Raw genomic sequence first — 6763 nt, forward strand, 5'->3', positions numbered from 1 at the left:
CCAAACCACTGTCCCTTCTCAGGACATGTCCAAACCACTGTCCCTCCGCAGGACATGTCCAAACCACCGTCCCTCCTCTGGACATGTCCAAACCACCGTCCCTCCTCTGGACATGTCCAAACCACTGTCCCTCCTCAGGACATGTCCAAACCACTGTCCCTTCTCAGGACATGTCCAAACCACTGTCCCTCCGCAGGACATGTCCAAACCACTGTCCCTCCTCTGGACATGTCCAAACCACTGTCCCTCCTCTGGACATTCATTCAACCTTTATTTCTACAGGTAAATCCCATCAAGCCTCGAGGACTCGTTTACAAGAGAGACCAGAATTCAACAAAGAATGACGACAACAATGGACAGTTATAAAAAGTCATACAGATTTTTTTTTAACAAATAGGATGGCTAAATAAGAAAAGTAACAAAAACAGCTGGATTCTAAGGCGAATGTAGAAAACTAAAAACAGGAACATGTCTGCATTGGTCCCTGCCAGGAGTCCAACAGATTCTTAAAGCCACTTAGAGAGGTCAAAGGTCGAGAGCTTCAGGTCTCAGTGTGTCCTCTCTAACTTTATCTCCCAGTTGTTCATCCTGTGCTGTACCTCTGATGATCTCATTCCTGATCTTCTCCATCCTTGTCTCTCCTAAGAAGAACCTCAACATCTTCATTTCTGTCACTTCCAGTTCTGTCTCCTGTCTTTTTGTCCATGTCTCTGTCTCCAGACCATACAACATAGCTGGTCTCACCACTGTCTTGTAAACTTTTCCTTTGACCTTTGCTGACACCCTTTTGGTCACAAATCACTCCTGAAACTTTTCTCCATCACTCCATCCTGCCTGGACTCTCTTCTTCATCTCTTCACCACACTCCCCATGTTCCTGGACAGTGGACCCTGAGTCCTTGAAGTCCTGCACCTTTGTGACCTCTGCTCCTTGTAGACTCACTGTTCCACCTCCTCCCTCTCATTCACACATGGACTCTGTCTTACTACGACTGACTTTCATTCCTCTTCTTTCAAGTGCATACCTCCACCTCTTCAAGTTCTCTTCCACCTGTTCCCTGTTCTCACTACAGATCACAACATCATCTGCAAACATGATCGTCCATGGGGATTCCTGCCTGACCTCATCTGTTAGTCGGTCCATCACCAGAGCAAACAAGGAGGAGCTCAGAGCTGATCCTTGATGCACTCCCACCTCCATCTTGAAGCTATCTGTCACTCCTATAGAACATCTCAACACTGTCCTGCTGTCCTCATACATGTCCTGTACCAGTCTAACATACTTTTCTGCCACTCCAGATTTCCTCATGTAACATCACACCTCCTCCCTTGGGACTCTGTCAGGTGCTTCTTCTAAATCCAAAAAGACACAATGGAGTCCTTTCTGACCCTCTCTGTACTTCTCCATCAGCATCCTCAAATCAAAGATGGATCTGTGGTGCTCTTTCTTGGCATGAAACTATCCTGCTGATCACAGATAGTCACCTCTCATCTAAGTCTTGCTTCCACAACTCTCTCCCAGATCTTCATCGTGTGGCTCATCATCTTAATTCCCCTGTAGTTGCTACAACTCTGTACATCACCCTTGTTCTTAAAAATGGCCACCAGCACACTTCTTCTCCATTCCTGAGGCATTGTCTCACCCTCAAATATGCCATTGAATATTTGAGTAAAAAACCTCACTGCCATCTCTCCAAGACATTTCCAAACCTCCACTGGTCATCAGGTCCTACTGCCTTCCCCTTCTTCATTCTTTTCAGAGCTTTCCAGACTTCACCCTCACTAATCTTTCCCACTTCCTGGTTCAGTTTCTATGACCTCTTCTCTTCTTTCTCTTTCATTCTCTTCATTCATTAGTTCCTCAAAGTACTCCTTCCATCTTCTCGTCACACTCTCCTCACTTGTTAGAACATTACCATTCCTATCTTTAATAAGCCTAACCTGCTGCACATCCTTTCCAGCCTGATCTCTTTGTCTTGCTAATCGGTACAAGTCCTTCTCGCCCTCTTTAGTGTCCAGTCTCCCATACATCTCATCGTACACCTTCTGCTTTGCCTTAGTTACTTCCCTCTTTGCTCTACGTCCCATCTCCTTATATTCCTGTCTCCTCTCTTCAGTCCTCTCACTGTCATATTTCTTCTTGGCTAATCTCTTTCTTGGAACAGCTTCCTAGACTTCACTATTCCACCACCAGGTTTCCTTATCATCCATTCTCTGTCCAGATGACACACCAAGTACCTTCCTACCTGTCTCTCTAATTACTGTTGCTGTAGTAGTCCAGTTCTTTGGAAGCTCTTTCTTACCACCCAGAGCCTTTAACAGCTCCTCTCTGAATTCCTCACAACGTTCTTCCTTCTTCATCTTCTACCATTTGGTCTTCTCTGATTTTACTATTTTTCTCTTCTTCACAACAACAGTCATTCTACACACAACCGTCCGATGCTGTTTGGCCACGCTCTCCCCTGCCACAACCTTACAGTCTCCAATCTCCCTCAGGGTTCCTCTTCTACACAGAATGTAGTCGACCTGCGTACTCCTTCCTCCACTCTTATAGGTCACTCTATGCTCCTCCCTCTTTTGGAAATAGGTATCGACTACAGCCATTTCCATTCTCTTGGTAAAATCCACCACCATCTGTCCTTCCTGGTTTCTTTCCTTGACACCAAACCTACCCATCACTTCCTCATCCTCTGTTTCCTTCACCAACATGTCCATTCAGTTCTGCTCTGATCACCACTCTCTCCTCCCTGAGAATACTCTCTATCACTTCATCCAGATCTTTACAAAATGTATCTTTCTCCTCCACATCGTATCCAACCTGTGGAGCATAACCACTGACCAGGTTTAACATCAGACCTTCTACTTCTACCTTCAGACACATCACCCTATCTGACACTCTTTTCACCTCTACTACATTCCTTGCCAACTCCTCCTTCAGGACCACCCCTACTCCATTTCTCTTTCTATCCACACCATGGCAAAACAGTTTGAACCCTGCTCCAATGCTGTGAGCCTTGCTGCCCTTCCACTTGGTCTTTTGGACACATAAAACATCTACCTTCCTTCTCTGCATCATGTCAGCCAGCTCTCTACCTTTGCCTGTCATTGTCCCCACATTTAGAGTTGCAACCCTCAGTCCTACATTCTTCACTTTCCTCTTCTCCTCCGTCTCCTGACACGTTTCCTTCCTCTGGTCTTCGACTAACAGTAGCACAATTTCTGCCAGCACCCTGTTTGCCAACAGCACCGGTGGCGGTCGTTGTTAACCCGGGCCTCGACCGATCCGGTACGGTTTCGCTTTGATGAACTCGCATTATGGTTTTGGCAAAAGTGTTTTACATCGGATGCTCTTCCTCTTTGAGTGGCTTGGAACCAGCACAAGTGCACTGGGCTTGTGCTCCCCAGTGGCTGGCCCTGCTCTTCACTCATGACTGTGATATAAATACAAATGATCCTTAGTCTGACCTGCTGCCCTCAATAAGACCTTACAGAGCATTTAGGACCAGCACAGTCCAGAGTTTCTTCGCTGCAGCCAACGGTGTGACACAGAAACCCAAGAAACTGGGACCAAGACAAGAACTGGTGGACACTGGCTGGACTGGGGTTTTCAGTTCTGGTTCTGGAGCAGGACAGAATCCACACCACATGACGGGTCCAATAACAGGAACGCACAGTTGTTATCTCTCACCTGTTCTCTCCTCGCAGGTAAAAAGCTCCGGAAACGAAGAGAAAACCAACCGGAAAACCGGAACCAGTTACATTTTCCAAACACCAGGAGACTAAAGTCTGCCAGGCTCCTCAGAAAACCACGTGACCCGCACCTGCTGCTCACCTGCGCACCGCTTCCTGAAGGGATCCTACCAAAATAAAAGCCTCCAGAGCAATCGATCTGGAGTAGCGCGGCAATAATCAAGTTTAAATCAAACCAATAACCGACCAGTCCACAGAGAAACCAGTAAACAGGAACAGAAGAGTTCAATTAGAAAGTTTAAAATAAAAGTTTTTATTAAGGGTGGGGGGGGCAGCAGGTCGTGACTGAGGAGGAGGAGCGGAAAACACGACTCCTGTTGGTGGGGGGAGCCCCTGGACCCTGCAGGTCCCAGAGGTCCTCGTGGTTTCCTGGGACCCGGACTTTAATGAGTACTCTACTGAGGTTTCCATGGAAACGAGGCGTCACGACACACCCCGCTTTTGGGGGGGGGGGGGGGGGGGGTCGAGATAAAAGCAGCCAGTAGGACCCCTCTGGACTCAGGAGCTCTGAAGAGTCCAGGACCTGCAGGAGGACCAGGATCAGTTCCAAACCTTCAACAGGTGAGAACAGAAAAAAATAATATTTTAATAAATAAAAATAAAAACTTTGTATTTGTTTGTTTAGAAAAGTGGTTCTGGAGGTTCTGACCCGTTTTCTGGTTTTGATGATCAGCACAGTTTGAGTGTTTTTATTTCCTGATGATGGTTCTGGTTCTGCAGGGTCCAGAGTTCTGCATCACCATGGAACCCGGAGCGGGTCCGGATGAGAGGAACCAGAACCACGGTGAGTTCACTAAATCATTAAAAAGTAAACCAGATTATTATTTCTTTTTTTGGAGTACGTCATGGTTTTAATCTATTTTATTTTTCTGGGATTAAAAATAATTTTGATCATAAAGTTAAAATTGTTTTGCCGAAACAGAAAATTTAATCCGGCTCAGATTAACGACCAGGACCATGAATGATTTGATTCATGCTAAAATAATCTGGTTCTGTTTGGCTCTGAAGCCTCTGTCAACCCCTGCCGGTCCGGCGGGGTTCCACCTGGACTCCTACTGAGCCCCCTCGAGCCTCACCTGGAGTGGCTGTGGTTGAGTGGTTAGAGCAGTCGTCCTCCAATGCAAGAGTTGGGGGTTCGATTCCTCCAGCAGTCACACGTTGAAGTGTTCCTGGGCAAGACACCTCCGATGTCTCCGATGTGTGTCCATCGGTGTCTGAATGTGACGAGGCTCTGATTCTAGATCTAGTATAGAGCTGTACGAACGGGTAAATGAGGCACAGATTGTTGTGAAGAGCGTTGAGAGTTTATCAAATCTCCATTTACCTCCTCCTCCCTCCACAGGGCTCCGGCCCCAGGCGCCCCGTCGGGTCTTCACCAACAGCCGGGAGCGCTGGCGGCAGCAGAACGTCAACGGGGCGTTCGCCGAGCTGCGGCGCCTCGTCCCGACCCACCCCCCCGACAGGAAGCTCAGCAAGAACGAGATCCTGCGCCTCGCCCTGAGGTACATCGGCTTCCTGGACCGACTCCTGGAGGATCAGGATCCGGGGCCCCTGGAGGATCAGGGCCCAGGGCCCCTGGAGGATCAGGGCCCGGGCCCCTGGATCTGGACCAGAATCATGGGGGAGGACGGACTGTGGGGGACGCCGTCGCCAAACTGCAGCTGCCTGAGTTCAGAAGAAGGAGACTCTGATAGTCTGATGGAGGAGCAGGACCCCCTGCAGAACCTCCACCTGCAGAACCTCCAGGTGCCGCTGAGTCCTCAGACCACCACAGAACTCTTCCTCGCAGCAGACTGGTCCTGAGGTTTGACCATTCGGGTTAAAACGCTTGAATGTGCACAGAACCAGAACGACCCGTTTCCAGTTCTCAGCTCTGGACTGAGGAGCTTCAGGTTCTGAGTCGTCGTTAGTGGGAGAACACCTTGTTTTAACTGGGAGAACCTCGTTTTAACTGGGAGAACCTCGTTTTAACTGGGAGAACCTCGTTTTAACTGGGAGAACCTCGTTTTAACTGGGAGAACCTTGTTTTAACTGGGAGAACCTCATTTTAACTGGGAGAACCTCGTTTTAAAGTTTTAACAAGCTTTGTTTCCTGATGGTTTGTAGATATTTATGAGATTTTCAGGTGTTTTCAGTTTTTTCTGAAGATTTCTGGCGTTTTGAAGACGGAGAGTCGAGAAGAACGGACGTCTTCATGTGACGCTCACGGTTAAAGTTCTGCCAGCAGGAGGTCCAGAACCAGATCCAGTTTCTCTCATTTTGAAGGAACTTCTGTTGTTTTTGTAACTTCAGTTCACATTTGATTCTGTTTCCTGTCGTTTGATGAAAACAAATAAAATCACTGAGACTCATCGTTTCAGCTCGTCTGAGTTATAAAATCAAACTTCACTGAAATAAAAACGTTTCTATTAATTAATTAACGTCGCCGGAGGTCAAAGGTCAATTATCTAAAAAGTTTAATAAAGATTAAATAATTTCAACTACGTTAAAATAAATGTGTGAAATCTTTTTTATCTTGTCACATTGAGATAAAGTTTATTTATGTCTCACATTTAAAACCAGAAATTATCTGCACATAAAAAATGATAAAAGTAAAGTTTTAAATCAAATGCAAAAAAAATAGAAAAACAAAAATGTGTTAAAATATAAAAACTACAGCTGTTTTAGAAACAAACAGTCGAAGACAAACGGAGTTAACTCTGAATTTAAACATTAAATTATAACTTAATAAAATAAACAATAAAATTATAACAATGAAGGATAAAATATAAAAAAATAAAAATCTACATTAAATAAAACCGATGGAAAAAAGTGAATTTAAAACAACTAAAGTTTAAAGATTTTAACATTTCCTTAACTTAAGAACAATATTTTACATTCCATCACCAAAATTATTGGGAAGCTTAATTCATGTCCGTGTGGACAAGTGTCTGTGTGGACGAGTGTCTGTGTGGACAAGTGTCCATTTAGACGAGTGTGTGGGACAAGTGTCCATGTAGACGAGTGTGTGTGTG

Source organism: Nematolebias whitei, chromosome 3, assembly GCF_014905685.2.
Source record: "Nematolebias whitei isolate Nwh7 chromosome 3, NemWhi1, whole genome shotgun sequence".
NCBI lineage: Eukaryota > Metazoa > Chordata > Actinopteri > Cyprinodontiformes > Rivulidae > Nematolebias > Nematolebias whitei.